Raw genomic sequence first — 15,435 nt, forward strand, 5'->3', positions numbered from 1 at the left:
TTCATCAGACGCTGTCGGCTTACGTGGAAGAAGGCACGTCTTAATCTTCTGCGTTCCTCTCAGCAGTACCAACGACAAGCCAACAGAGGTCGCCGTCCCGGTCCTACCCTGTACCCCGGCCAGAGAGTATGGCTCTCAACTAAGAACCTACCACTACGGGTGGAGTCTCGCAAGCTGTCCCAGAGGTTCATCGGTCCCTTTAAGATTGCCAGGAGAGTCAATCCCGCTACTTTTCGCCTGCACTTACCCAGATCACTTAAGATCAATCCAACATTTCACATTTCTTTATTAAAACCTGTTGTTTTTTCTCCCCTTATCCCGGCAGGCAGACCTCCCCCCTCCGCCCCGTGTCATCGGTGGCCAGTCGGCTTATACCGTCCACCGGATACTGGATTCCCGCCGGGTGCAGCGGTCCTGGCAGTATCTGGTGGACTGGGAAGGCTACGGTCCCGAGGAGCGCTCCTGGGTTCCTGCCAAGGACATACTGGACCCTGACCTCATTCGTCAGTTCAGGGCCCTCCACCCTGAGAAGGCTGGTAGGAACGTCAGGAGCCGTTCCTAGGAGGGGGATTCTGTCAGGTTTTGGCCATGACTGTTCGGGTTTTGGTCACTAGATGTCCCCATTGCACCTTTTTTGTACCTTTTGTTTTTCTTGCTCTAATTATTGTTTGCACCTGTAGGTCATTCCCTTGTTAGTATTTATACCCTGTGTGTTCCTCAGTTCCTTGCTCAGTGTTTGTAAGTTAGCACCCAGCCCCAGCCTTGTTTTATATAGATATTTCTCTGGTGGGATTTTCCAGAGGTTCTCTGGTTTAGTTCTTGTGTTTTGTTTGAGTAGTCTTTTGAGGTTTGTTTTTCCCTGCTGTTTTTTACCACTTTGTGGAGTTTCTTTTGTTTTTTGGAGGTTTTCCTCTTTGTGCCTCTTGGCTTTATTTTTGGACATTGTGGATTTAGTTTCTTTGCCTGAAGATTTTGTTCTTTAATTAAACCACCATCTCTAGTACAGCTGTGTCTGCCTCATCTTCTGGGTTCTGACAATTATTAGTGACTGTTTCTCGCACCGGGTCGTGACATAACATAGATAGTGGAGTAGTTGTAAAACATTAATCCATTGAGTTTGCTGACAAAGTATTTGAAACAGTCCTTTAATTGAGTCTCCAATATAAGATAAATGGCATTATCACGTATGCGATGTAGGTAGGTTTGGAGGGGTGCATTATTAAAATGGTACAGTAAAGATGCTTCCAATCCATAACATAGATAGTGGAGTAGTTGTACTACATTAATCCATTGAGTTTGCTGAAAAGTATTAGAAACAGTCCTTTAATTGAGTCTTTAATATGGGATAAAAACTATGGATGGAAACGTGGTTTATGTGAAGTGGTAAAAGGAATTAAACCCTATCAGAAAAAGACAGCAAGTTATTTAAAAATGAGGAAAATCTGAAGTAGATCCACTATAAAATACCAATGAAGGTTTCAGAGATATTATAGCCAGTATTTTAAGCACATAAACCACTTGGGCACTTGCGTGCCTCTCTACCTCCTTCATCCACTCAAACTGACGTATGTTGGCGCGGCGGCACGCACACCACCAACAACAGTGCGACGACGCGTCCAACCCAACCATTGTGTACACAGTACACACCATTCCAGAGTAGGCAATCGAAAACACAACACACCAGAAAATATAAAATATTATTTTAACTCAATAGTCGGTGTTTTTCTTACCGTTTTACTGCAGAGAATTCATCCTTTGCTTGCAGAGAGTTCTCAGAGAATGCGCTGTACTGCTGCTTCGCTACACTTCCTGCAATGAAGCCAGCATTAGCCTGAGAAGCGTCTGTCCTACTGTCACGAGAAGCGGTTTGTTCGCACGCGATGTGTAAATCGGTCAAACTGCTCTACTAGGAGTGCACGGCTTGCTTCAGCACAACATAATGGCATGGTTTAGAAAAGGTTAAGGCTAAATTATTAGAATAGCTCACAACAATGACAAATTATTTATTTGACAGCACGGATCATCATTAGGCCACTAAAGGAGTGTTGTTGCATGCAATAAGTGATGTTTGTTGAGCGTGTAAAATTATTTACCATAATAAATAGGTAGAAATCAATGCTCCAAGTTTGGTTGTCCCAAAGGGTGGCAAACTTTAACAATTGTGTACAGTAGGCATAGAGCGCACATAGTTTTATTAGGCTATGGGCTCAACCATCTATTTATATTAGCACTCAATTAAACTCAGAAAATGTAGGGAATGTATTCTCACCTGCTCTAATGAATTTTGCACAACTCCAGTCATTTCCAGCCATAGGGGGTGGTTGTCACTAAGCACAGATCTAGGACCTGTGGACCCCTCTCAATCGACAAGAAATAACAAGTTATATTGACCTTAGATCAGCATTTATGGGTCCACATCTAGCAAGACCCAATCCACCCTTATTTGGGAAAGCGATTCTTAAAGTGATTTAATTGACACATCTGGAAGCCAATGAGATCTCACTTCATCTCCCTGTGCCCAATCGTAAGTATTCAATGCCTCGTAATTTAGTAATTTCTGCAGAAGAGTACTGAGAAGTGTTATCCCGGAGTTTGAGGGATTGCTCCTTGCTTTTATCTGTGGAAATCATGTTCTTGAAGCCTGGACAGATTAGAGATGCTGTGAATTATTTTGGCAGTTTTTGGATCATCTTTAGTGTCGTGTTTATAATTGTGAACGGACAGGAGGGTAAGCTATTTATTCCCTTGTATATGTCCTCGTCAATGTATAGAATAGTATAAGAGCAATAGACAACCAAATATACTATATTAGACTAGCTATATTTTTTATGAATCGATTATTATATTTTTATTGAGATAATTACTGAGGCTTGACTGGATAATTTTCAAATAACTATAAATTGTAGGCTATTATATAAATATAATAAAAGTTATGGAATTTAGTTGGGACTGTAAACTGACATGAATTGCCTACATACATGAGCATATTCACAGATTATCTTCATGTCATTTTAATGTTGTGTGGTGCTTACTTTATTGAAGATATTATCATCACTTTCTATGTAATCTCTTTTTTGTTGGCTGAGGGCTACACACACCCTGTTGATTCCTGGTGTAAGTGGAGACTGCGAGTGCCAAAGGGACGTACACTACACCTCCTCTTTGGGGACTTTGACGTGGAAAGGAGTCCGGGCTGCAGGAATGGCTCCCTCACCATCACATCCAACAACGGAGCTCCCAGCCTGGGTAAGACTCTCCAGTGCACACTGGGCCACTGACCTGACTGGCTTGTCTCTACTTTTACAAGGAATTTACTGTATCTGCTATTGACAAACTATTTTCATAGTGAGATTTAGAATTCTCACTCAAGTTCTGACTGACTGAATGAATGCTTGTCATTAAGACAAATCCACCCACTTCTGATGGACCTCTTGATCTGTCTCCTTTGTTATGTAGTTCATTTAGTATGAAAAAAAAAAATTGTATGCACTCACTAACTGTAAGTCGCTGTGGATAAGAGCGTCTGCTAAATGACTAAAATGTAAATGTAAATTCAAAACCACTCTTTGTTACTAGTAAAAGCCATACAGTGTAGCCTCAATTCCATTGCAAAGGCAGAGAGCACATGAACACAATTTCACTGCCAATGAATCTCTGCCAATTCTACACCACAATGGTGCATCCAGCCATAACTTGCGGGCACAAGGGTATGACGTCATTCCTAGATATTAGAGGACAGTTCCAGAGGCTGTATGTAACTATTCAGTTACCCTGCTTATTATATTGTTTTTATTAGCGGATTCCACAGGGGCAACTTCATGCTGTTCTGGAGCTCACTCCATGTCATTTGTTCACACAAGCATGGATGGTCTGCAGCACTACACAAACATGACTAGGAGACCACACACTAGCCTAGCGTGTAAAGCCAGGCTGCCCTGCCTCCAGGCTTCCAGCTCTAGTCATGTGTGTGCTGATATTTTAGGCAGAGGGGATGAATGTGGTGTGTTTGTTTCGCAGGTGGGCCCAGGTTTGGTTTTGTTTGTTCGCCAAGGTATTGGCTTCGATCCCCGGGACCACCCATACGTAAAAATTTATGCACACATGACTGTAAGTCGCTTTGGATAAAAGCATCTGCTAAATGGCATATTTTATAATATAATTGTAAGGCAACCAGCTGCAATAGAATTGTGAGTTTTCTCAACATTTGGGCATATACAGTAGCTGAACCAACATACAGTGTTGCCTTCCAAAGGCAAACATGAATTTGTAATTTTACTCAACAAGCTTTTTCAAATTCACTCACTTTGAGCAGAGTTTGAGTGAACACATTTTTACACATTAGCTCAAATTCTTGTCCATTTGACGCTGACTAAGCAATTGGTTAATATGTCTTTTTTACAGTGCCCCTGAGTCAGGAACATTGATGTAAACAGTGCTGAAGAGCACCCACTGTGATCATAATTGTTGTTTTTCTGCTCATCACCTACATCACTGGTAACCCCAAAGTGCTGCTAAGCAAGTTGAAAGGCATAAACAGGCATTACTGAGGTGTCAAAGAGACTGGAAACATGCTGTAATTTATAATATAAATAATATAATATGCCATTTAGCAGACGCTTTTATCCAAAGCGACTTACAGTCATGCGTGCATACATTTTTTTTGGTGTATGGGTGGTCCCGGGGATCAAACCCACTACCTTGGCGTTACAAGCGCCGTGCTCTACCAGCTGAGCTACAGAGGACCACGTTTGCCCCCTCTCTAATTTCATACCCAACTGCATTCAAGTCCAGCATTAGAGTTGATGGAGTCACAGGCATGAAGTCAGTTTAATGTATGTGTGCACACACGTTTACTGCAATGAAATTTGTACGCTAATGTTTGTATGTGTGTTGGAGTGCCTTGTGAGTGTGTATTGGTGTGTGTGTTTATTGGAATGCAGCTCCTTTCCCTATCTAAGCATCCAGGGTGATTGCTCAGTAGGCAGGAGAGTAAGGACCCTTCTCCTGGGCTGAATGAAGAGGCCTCAAGGCTTTAGACTGCCACTCTGAGTGGGTGTTCACTCCTCCTCCTCAGGCCAGCTTAGTCAAAGCAGCAACACGGTAACGGTTGCCAACCCACTCTCAAACCCATGGCTGGTGGTGGCCGTTGAGAGGATCTCACAAACAGATGCACTGGACTGGACATCTGGTGAAATGTGTTGTTTAGCAAAACGAGATATCATTGTTTGTGATACTACAGTACTACAATAGGTTATTATTGCAGTTTTTTTCAATCTCTTTGGCACATTTTTCAGATGTAAGTGGCATATTTTCAAAACTCTTAAGAACAAAACTCTAAACTGATAACACTTGTAATGCCCCCTATCTTATGTTTAGAACCTTTGATTGTGCATTCATTGGGGTTTTACACATCTTTCACCCCTGAGTGATTCATGCTAAATCAAGGTTTTCCATGAAATACCATGAGAACATTTAAGTTTAGTCACCAATACATCAGATAATGATAGACTAATAATTTAGTCATTTTAACTACCATTTAATCCAATAGCAAAAATACAAATTACACATTTCAAAACTGTTCTTTTTGAAGTGCCGAATAGAAACAATAGTAGATGGTAAATATAATTTTCCATACAGTATTTCACTACAACTTGACATGCATTTTTGTATATAATTTATATCCAATGGCAGGTTGTGAGCATCTTGAGAAACAGTCTTACAGTTTAATTATCCTTATACAGTACATACTGTCACAAGTGTAGAGAGGAGTAGGCAGTCGCAGGTTTAGAACAACTGAATTTATTAACGCACCATAGCTTAAAGTGGGACGAAACCCACAGTGCAAAATATAAAGTACTCAGGAAATAGTAGGAGAGATCCCTCTCAGGAAAACAAGCAACATATACAATGACCGACAAAGACAAATGACAGAGGGAGTATATACAGTGCTATGAAAAAGTATTTGCCCCCTCTCTAATTTTCTCTACTTTTGCATATTTGTGATACTGAATGTTATCAGATCTTCAACCAAAACCTAATATTAGATAAAGTGAACATAAGTGGACAAATAACACAACAATTACATATTTATTTCATAAACAAAGTTATGCAACACCCAATTCCCCTGTGTGAAAAAGTAATTGCCCCCTTACACTCAATAACTGGTTGTGCCACCTTTAGCTGCAATGACTCCAACCAAATGCTTCCTGTAGATGTTGATCAGTCTCTCACGTCGCTGTGGAGGAATTGTGGCCCACTCTTCCATGCAGAACTGCTTTAACTGAGTGACGTGTGGGTTTTCAAGCATGAACTGCTCGTTTCAAGTCCTGCCACAACATCTCAATTGGGATTAGGTCTGGACTTTGACTAGGCCATTTGGTTTTCGCCAGGCATTACTGGAACCATGTCGTCCAAAAAGTTATACTTTTGAATCATCTGTCCATAGAACGTTCTTCCAAGAGTCTTGATGATCATCCAGGTGCTTTTTGGCAAACTTGAGTCAACTTTTTGGACGAGATGGGTCCCATTATGCCTGGTGAAAACCAAACTCTGCATTCCACAGTAAGAACATCATACCAAAGGTCAAGCATGGTGGTGGTGGTGTGATGGTTTGGGGATGCTTTGCTGCCTCAGGACCTGGACGACTTGCCTTAATAGAAGGAACCATGAATTCTGCTCTGTATCAGAGAATTCTACAGGAGAATGTCAGACCATCCGTCTGTGAGCTGAAGCTGAAGCACAGCTGGGTCATGCAGCAAGACAATGATCCAAAACACACAATCAAGTCTACATGAAAATGGCTAAAAAGCAACAAATTGGACGTTTTGGAATGGCCTAGTCAAAATCCAGACCTAATCCCGATTGAGATGTTGTGGCAGGACTTGAAACGAGCAGTTCATGCTTGAAAACCCACACGTCACTGAGTTAAAGCAGTTTTGCATGGAAGAGTGGGCCAAAATTCCTCCACAGTGACGTGAGAGACTGATCAACAACTACAGGAAGCATTTGGTTGGAGTCATTGCAGCTAAAGGTGGCACAACCAGTTATTGAGTGTAAGGGGGCAATTACTTTTTCACACAGGGGAATTGGGTGTTGCATAACTTTGTTTATGAAATAAATGAAATAAATATGTAATTGTTGTGTTATTTGTTCACTTATGTTCCCTTTATCTAATATTAGGTTTTGGTTGAAGATCTGATAACATTCAGTATCACAAATATGCAAAAGTAGAGAAAATTAGGAAGGGGGCAAATACTTTTTCATAGCACTGTATATATACAGTGATAGAGTGGGGATTGGAACCAGGTGTGTGTAATGATGACGAGACAAGTCCGGGGTTGATGAGTGAAGGGCGTTAGCAGCAGGTTCGGTAGCAGCTAATAGGCTGGTGACGCCGAACGACTGAGCTGGACAGGAGGGGGTGCCAAAGCGAAGGCTGGTGTGACAGTACCCCCACCCCCCGGAGGCAGGGCGCCACCGACCTTGGGGACGACCCCGGAGACGCGGTGCGGGTCGGGCGGGACGACGCCTGTGGAAATCCCGAATTAGATAACGGTCCAGGACGTCCCGCGCCGGAACCCAGCACCGCTCTTCGTGACCGTACCCCTCCCAGTCGACCAGGTACTGGAGAGACCCCCCACGATGCCTTGAGTCCACCAGGCTGCGGACGGAGTACGCCGGGGCTCCCTCAACGTCCAAGGGAGGGGGAGGTGCGTCGTGGGGTCCAGCAGTAGCCAGGGGACCAGCTGCCACCGGCCTGAGGAGAGATACATTATATGAGGGTGAGATACGGTAATTGACAGGGAGCTCTTCTTCACGAAAAAGGAATCCTTGGGCCTCCTGGATGTAGACCTCCATGGCTTCAGTCTCTGCATGTAAGAGAGGGTAGATGTGCCCCCGCAGGAGGGTAGAACCAGGCAGTAGGTCGATAGTGCAGTCCCATGGGTGATGAATGGGCAGGAATGTGGCACGAGCCTTTGGAAAATCCACCTGTAGGTCCCGGTATTTCTCCGGGATAGGGACGTGGGTGGCCTGGTCCGGACTTTCCACGAAGGTGGCACAGATAGACACAGAGAGACCTCCTCTGACACTCCTGTGACCAACCCAACAACCACCTCTCTGTCCACGATATGCTGGGGTTATGCAACTGTAACCAGGGGTGTGCAGGAGAGTCTAAGATGAGGAACGTGATGCGTTCATGGAGGTTGTAATCAACTGTGAGTGAAATGGGAATCGTGGTCTGGCTCACCAGTCCTGTTCCTAGTTGTCTAGGGCATGGACTGGGATAGGGGGTTGTAAAGGGACTAGAGGAATGCGTAATGATAAGGCCACTGACCGGTCTAGGAAATTACCCGCAGCACCTGAGTCCACTAGGGCAGGACTCAGTGGGGAACCAGGATAGTCTGGGAATGAGCTGAGTGGACAGAGAGGAGCAAGGCACATCCACGCCTACCTGGGAAGGTGCAGGAGCGCTCCCCGGCCTGTCGCTTCCTCACCTGGTTCTCCTTCTGTGACAGGTGTTCCAGGGGTGGTCCGACTCCCCGCAGTAGGAGCAGAGACCCTGTTGACGGCGGCGTTGATGTTCCTCTGGGGGAAGGTGCACCGTGCACACCTCCATGGGCTCAGTCTCGCTGGAGGTTCCTGGGAGAGACCCGAACCCCTGCGATGGGCGACGACGGGCGGAGATTATCCAGGCGGATGGCCATGACGATGAGCTGGTCCAGCGTGAGGTCCTCATCGCGACAGGCCAGCTCGGTCTGGACGTCCGCCTGTAGCCCGCTGCGGAAAACCATCAACAGGGCCTGGTCGTTCCAGCCAGTAGAAGCAGCCACTGTCCAGAAATCCAGAGCGTACTCAGATGCTGTCCTGGACCCCTGGCGCAGATGGAGGAGACGCTCACCTCCCTCTCGGCCCTCTGTTGGGTGGTCGAAAACGGCATGGAAGAGTTTAGTGAAGCGCTCATAGGACTGTACTTCTGGACCGTCCCTCTCCCAGATGGCGTGCGCCCACTCCAGAGCCCGGCCTGTCAGCACTGAAATCACCAAGGCCATGATGTGCAAGGTGGAGGTCACACTGCAGGAGAAACCTCCTACAGAGAGCTGGGGTGCCATAAAACCGCTCCAGGAGGGGCAGGTGGACGTTGCTGATCGGACCGGGTGATGTAGATGGTGGTGGCGTGGCTGGAACGACCGTGAGGAGCTGGGAAGGTGGAGGTGTAGCCTGCAGTTGGCGTACGGTCCAGATCACATTGTCCATGGCAGTCCCAAGGTGCTCCAGGCACAAGTCGTTCACTCCTACAGAGGAGAGGTGGAGATGTCCTGCTGCCTCCTGTTTTCTTGGGTCGGTCATTCTGTCACAAGTGTAGAGAGGAGTAGGCAGGTGGCAGTCGCAGGTTTAGAACTACTGAATTTATTAAAGCGGGACGAAACCCACAGTGCAAGATATAAAGTACTCAGGAAATAGTAGGAGAGATCCCTCTCAGGAAAACAAGCAACATATACAATGACCGACAAAGACAAATGACAGAGGGAGTATATATACAGTGATAGAGTGGGGATTGGAACCAAGTGTGTGTAATGATGATGAGACAAGTCCGGGGTTGATGAGTGAAGAGCGTTTGCCAGCAGCAGGTTCGGCAGCAGCTAGAAGGCCGGCGACGCCGAACGCCTGAGCTGGACAGGAGGGGGAGCCAAAGCGAAGGCTGGTGTGACACATACTTAGGACAAATCATCAGAAATAGAGGTATTGTAAAGCAGTTGGCTACTTTAAAAATGTGTTGTATGTCATTTCTGCCCCATGCAACATTGTACAAGATCACTCTGCTTGAAATTCATCAGCTTATCAATGAAATTCAGAAAATGAGTATAATATATTGTTATATACAACCCAGGTATTTCAGCAGTGCATTGTACACTACAGTATAATTCCAAATGGTAGCACATAGTGTGACTATTTGCACTTTGTCCTACGTATTGAAGCACACTGGCTGATGGAGAATGATAATGTAGTATTTACAGCCACATCCATATATGATTTGGTTTTACCTTCCAACATAAATTGATGTAAAATGTATATATTTATGAGGTACAAATATATATTTTTCAGTGTTCAGCAGTTATCAAACTATATACGTTAACAAGACAATACATCATTTTGGTTCAGTAGTTATCAGTTTTGATTAGTGATTGTTAAATGAAGTTTTGGGCAAAAAGGCAGACTCAGCTCCATCATTCATTGAATCATCACAAAAACCGACTGATATTGCCAACAACTTTAATGATTTTTTTCATTGGCAAGATTAGCATAATTAGGCATGACATGCCAGCAACAAATGTTGACACTACACATCCAAGTATATCTGACCAAATTATGAAAGACAAGCATTGTAACTTTGAATTCCGTAAAGTGAGTGTGGAAGAGGTGAAAAAAATATTGTTGTCTATCAACAATGACAAGCCACCGGGATCTGTCAACTTGTATGTAAAATTACTGAGGATAATAGCGGACGATATTACCACTCCTATTTGCCATACAGTGGGGAGAACAAGTATTTGATACACTGCCGATTTTGCAGGTTTTCCTACTTACAAAGAATGTAGAGGTCTGTCATTTTTATCATATGTACACTTCAACTGTGAGAGACGGAATCTAAAACAAAAATCCAGAAAATCACATTGTATGATTTTTAAGTAATTAATTTGCATTTTATTGCATGACATAAGTATTTGATCACCTACCAACCAGTAAGAATTCCGGCTTTCACAGACCTGTTAGTTTTTCTTTAAGAAGCCCTCCTGTTCTCCACTCATTACCTGTATTAACTGCACCTGTTTGAACTCGTTACCTGTATAAAAGACACCTGTCCACACACTCAATCAAACAGACTCCAACCTCTCCACAATGGCCAAGACCAGAGAGCTGTGTAAGGACATCAGGGATAAAATTGTAGACCTGCACAAGGCTGGGATGGGCTACAGGACAATAGGCAAGCAGCTTGGTGAGAAGGCAACAACTGTTGGCGCAATTATTAGAAAATGGAAGAAGTTCAAGATGACGGTCAATCACCCCTCGGTCTGGGGCTCCATGCAAGATCTCACCTCGTGGGGCATCAATGATCATGAGGAAGGTGAGGGATCAGCCCAGAACTACACGGCAGGACCTGGTCAATGACCTGAAGAGAGCTGGGACCACAGTCTCAAAGAAAACCATTAGTAACACACTACGCCGTCATGGATTAAAATCCTGCAGCGCACGCAAGGTCCCCCTGCTCAAGCCAGCGCATGTCCAGGCCCGTCTGAAGTTTGCCAATGAGGAGGAATGGGAGAAGGTCATGTTGTCTGATGAGACAAAAATAAAGCTTTTTGGTCTAAACTCCACTCGCCGTGTTTGGAGGAAGAAGAAGGATGAGTACAACCCCAAGAACACCATCCCAACCGTGAAGCATGGAGGTGGAAACATCATTCTTTGGGGATGCTTTTCTGCAAAGGGGACAGGACGACTGCACCGTATTGAGGAAAGGATGGATGGGGCCATTTATCGCGAGATCTTGGCCAACAACCTCCTTCCCTCAGTAAGAGCATTGAAGATGGGTCGTGGCTAGGTCTTCCAGCATGACAACGACCCGAAACACACAGCCAGGGCAACTAAGGAGTGGCTCCGTAAGAAGCATCTCAAGGTCCTGGAGTGGCCTAGCCAGTCTCCAGACCTGAACCCAATAGAAAATCTTTGGAGGGAGCTGAAAGTCCGTATTGCCCAGCGACAGCCACGAAACCTGAAGGATCTGGAGAAGGTCTGTATGGAGGAGTGGGCCAAAATCCCTGCTGCAGTGTGTGCAAACCTGGTCAAGACCTACAGGAAACATATGATCTCTGTAATTGCAAACAAAGGTTTCTGTACCAAATATTAAGTTCTGCTTTTCTGATGTATCAAATACTTATGTCATGCAAGTGGCGCAGTGGTCTAAGGCACTGCATCGCAGTGCTAGCTGTGCCACTAGAGATCCTGGTTTGAATCCAGGCTCTGTCGTAGCCGGCCGCGACCGGGAGACCCATGGGGCGGCGCACAATTGGCCCAGCGTCGTCCAGGGTAGGGGAGGGAATGGCCGGCAGGGATGTAGCTCAGTTGGTAGAGCATGGCGTTTGCAACGCCAGGATTGTGGGTTCGATTCCCACAGGGGGCCAGTATGAAAAATAAAAAAATTATGTATGCACTCACTAACTGTAAGTCGCTCTGGATAAGAGTGTCTGCTAAATGACTAAAATGTAAATGTCAAATGTTAATTACTTAAAAATCATACAATGTGATTTTCTGGATTTTTGTTTTAGATTCCGTCTCTCGCAGTTGAAGTGTACCTATGATAAAAATTACAGACCTCTACATGCTTTGTAAGTAGGAAAACCTGCAAAATAAATGTAAAGTGAATATTGCATTTTGAAAAGCAGATGCAGTACTTAGATTGAATATGTATCCAAACTAAATGAGTGATTTGGTGCAGTAAACAAGTGACTTTGTGAATGTATCTGTTGTACTCAGTCAATTGAAAATGTGCTTAGAGTTTTGAAACACAAGCCTTTTTGATTATCTTTTTAGATTTTTGTGCTTCAAATTGTAAAGATGTACGACATACTTGTGAAAATCATTCCCAAAAGAAGGAGATGTTTTGACTGGACATTGTTGCCTCATTGAAAGTAGAATTAGCGATAGAACCAATGTGTGCACTGATCTTTTTTGGGGTCATAAATGGACCTTTTACCTAATTTACAGCCACAAATAATGTACTTGTAAAGAGTTTTTTTCTCCAATTCGAGCTAAAGTGGTTTGTATATCCCTCTTTCCTGTTATTTACTCAGTTGTTTATGAAATGCAGCTATGTCTGGAGCCAGTGCCACAAATTGCACTGGCTCCAGACAGAGGCATTCTCTCTGCTCTGTGAGTTAAGTCACAGATGACAAAAGACTTAGTCACACCTGCAGTAACAATCACAAGTCCCCTGTACGTTCATGCGTGTGTGCGTGCATGTGTGTGTGTATACTGTATGTGCTTCTGTATACGTATCTGTATATGTGTGTGTATGTGTGTGCCTGTCTGTTTGTGTTACACACCCGTCCATTGCGAAGTTCCTTAGAATTATCCTCAAGAGTGGACAGATGTTTTTAGTTTTGTTTGTTTACAAACCCATATTCCATTTGAATTCAATCCCAGGTCTCATTTCGTGTCAACAGAGAGGAACACATTTTATCTCTCAGCAGTTTAGGTAAGTGGACAACTCTGGCTATTTCAGTAGTCACTTCTCAGCGTTGTTTTTGCTGTGAACCAAATTTAGTCATAGACTGTTCTCTCTGCTACCGCACGGCAAGCAGTACAGGAGTGCCAAGTCTAGGTCCAAAAGGCTTCTTAACAGCTTCTACCCCCAAGCCATAAGACTCCTGAACAGCTAATCATGGCTACCCGGACTATTTGCATTGTCCCCCCCACCCCCCACCCCACCCCCTCTTTTACGCTGCTGCTACTCTGTTTATTATTTTTATTTTTATTTTTATTTCACCTTTATTTAACCAGGTAAGCCAGTTGAGAACAAGTTCTCATTTACAACTGCGACCTGGCCAAGATAAAGCAAAGCAGTGTGATAAAAACAACAACACAGAGTTACATATGGGGTAAAACAAAACATAAAGTAAAAAAATACAACAGAAAATATATATACAGTGTGTGCAAATGTAGCAAGTTATGGAGGTAAGGCAATAAATAGGCTATAGTACAAAATAATTACAATTAGTATTAACACTGGAGTGATAGATGTGCAAGAGATGATGTGCAAATAGAGATACTGGGGTGCAAATGAGCAAAATAAATAACAATATGGGGATGAGGTAGTTGGGTGGGCTAATTTCAGATGGGCTGTGTATAGGTGCAGTGATCGGTAAGGTGCTCTGACAACTGATGCTTAAAGTTAGTGAGGGAGATAAGAGTCTCCAGCTTCAGAGATTTTTGCAATTTGTTCCAGTCATTGGCAGCAGAGAACTGGAAGGAATGGCGGCCAAAGGAGGTGTTGGCTTTGGGGATGACCAGTGAGATATACCTGCTGGAGCGCATACTACGGGTGGGTGTTGCTATGGTGATCAATGAGCTAAGATAAGGCGGGGATTTGCCTAGCAGTGATTTATAGATGGCCTGGAGCCAGTGGGTTGGCGACGAATATGTAGTGAGGACCAGCCAACAAGAGCGTACAGGTCACAGTGGTGGGTAGTATATGGGGCTTTGGAGACAAAACGGATGGCACTGTGATAGACTACATCCAATTTGCTGAGTAGAGTGTTGGAGGCTATTTTGTAGATGACATCGCCGAAGTCAAGGATCGGTAGGATAGTCCGTTTTACGAGGGCATGTTTGGCAGCATGAGTGAAGGAGGCTTTGTTGTGAAATAGCAAACCGATTCTATATTTAACTTTGGATTGGAGATTCTTAATGTGGGTCTGGAAGGAGAGTTACAGTCTAACCAGACACCTAGGTATTTGTAGTTGTCCACATACTCTAGGTCAGACCCGTCGAGAGTAGTGATTCTAGTCGGGTGGGCGGGTGCCAGCAGCGTTCGATTGAAGAGCATTCATTTAGTTTTACTAGTGTTAAAGAGCAGTTGGAGGCTACTGAAGGAGTGTTGTATGGCATTGAAGCTCGTTTGGAGGTTTGTTAACACAGTGTCCAATGAAGGGCCAGATGTATACAAAATGGTGTCGTCTGCGTAGAGGTGGATCTGAGAGTCACCAGCAGCAAGAGCGACATCATTGATATACACAGAGAAAAGAGTCGGCCCAAGAATTTAACCCTGTGGTACCCCCATAGAGACTGCCATAGGTCCAGACAACAGGCCCTCCGATTTGACACATTGAACTCTATCTGAGAAGTAGTTGGTGAACCAGGCGAGGCAGTCATTTGAGAAACCAAGGCTATTTAGTCTGCCAATAAGAATGCGGTGGTTGACAGAGTCGAAAGCCTTGGCCAGGTCGATGAAGACGGCTGCACAGTACTGTCTATTATCGATCGCGGTTATAATATCGTTTAGGACCTTGAGCGTGGCTGAAGTGCACCCATGACCAGCTCGGAAACCGAATTGCATAGCGGAGAAGGTACGGTGGGATTCGAAATGGTCGGTGATCTGTTTGTTAACTTGGCTTTCTAAAACTTTCGAAAGGCAGGGCAGGATGGATATAGGTCTGTAACAGTTTGGATCTAGAGTGTCACCCCCTTTGAAGAGGGGGATGACCGCGGCAGCTTTCCAATCTCTGGGGATCTCAGACGTTACGAAAGAGAGGTTGAACAGGCTAGTAATAGGGGTTGCGACAATTTCGGCGGCTAGTTTTAGAAAGAAAGGGTCCAGATTGTCTAGCCCAGATGATTTGTAGGGGTCCAGATTTTGCAGCTCTTTCAGAACATCAGCTG

General features: G+C 44.4%; 1 protein-coding gene and 1 pseudogene across 1 annotated transcript in view; one reads left to right on the forward strand and one right to left on the reverse strand.

Annotated features, from left to right (window-relative positions):
- The window catches only part of LOC121543945 (glucocorticoid modulatory element-binding protein 1-like), a 35,077-nt gene extending 33,254 nt beyond the window's left edge, over positions 1-1,823 (reverse strand). Inside the window, exon 1 of the mRNA XM_041854068.1 lies at positions 1,731-1,823. The gene's annotated coding sequence lies outside the window, so the exon portion shown is untranslated. The remainder of the gene's footprint in view (positions 1-1,730) is intronic.
- The window catches only part of LOC121543946, a 31,861-nt pseudogene continuing 17,993 nt past the window's right edge, over positions 1,568-15,435 (forward strand).

Source organism: Coregonus clupeaformis, chromosome 28 (genome assembly GCF_020615455.1).
Source record: "Coregonus clupeaformis isolate EN_2021a chromosome 28, ASM2061545v1, whole genome shotgun sequence".
NCBI lineage: Eukaryota > Metazoa > Chordata > Actinopteri > Salmoniformes > Salmonidae > Coregonus > Coregonus clupeaformis.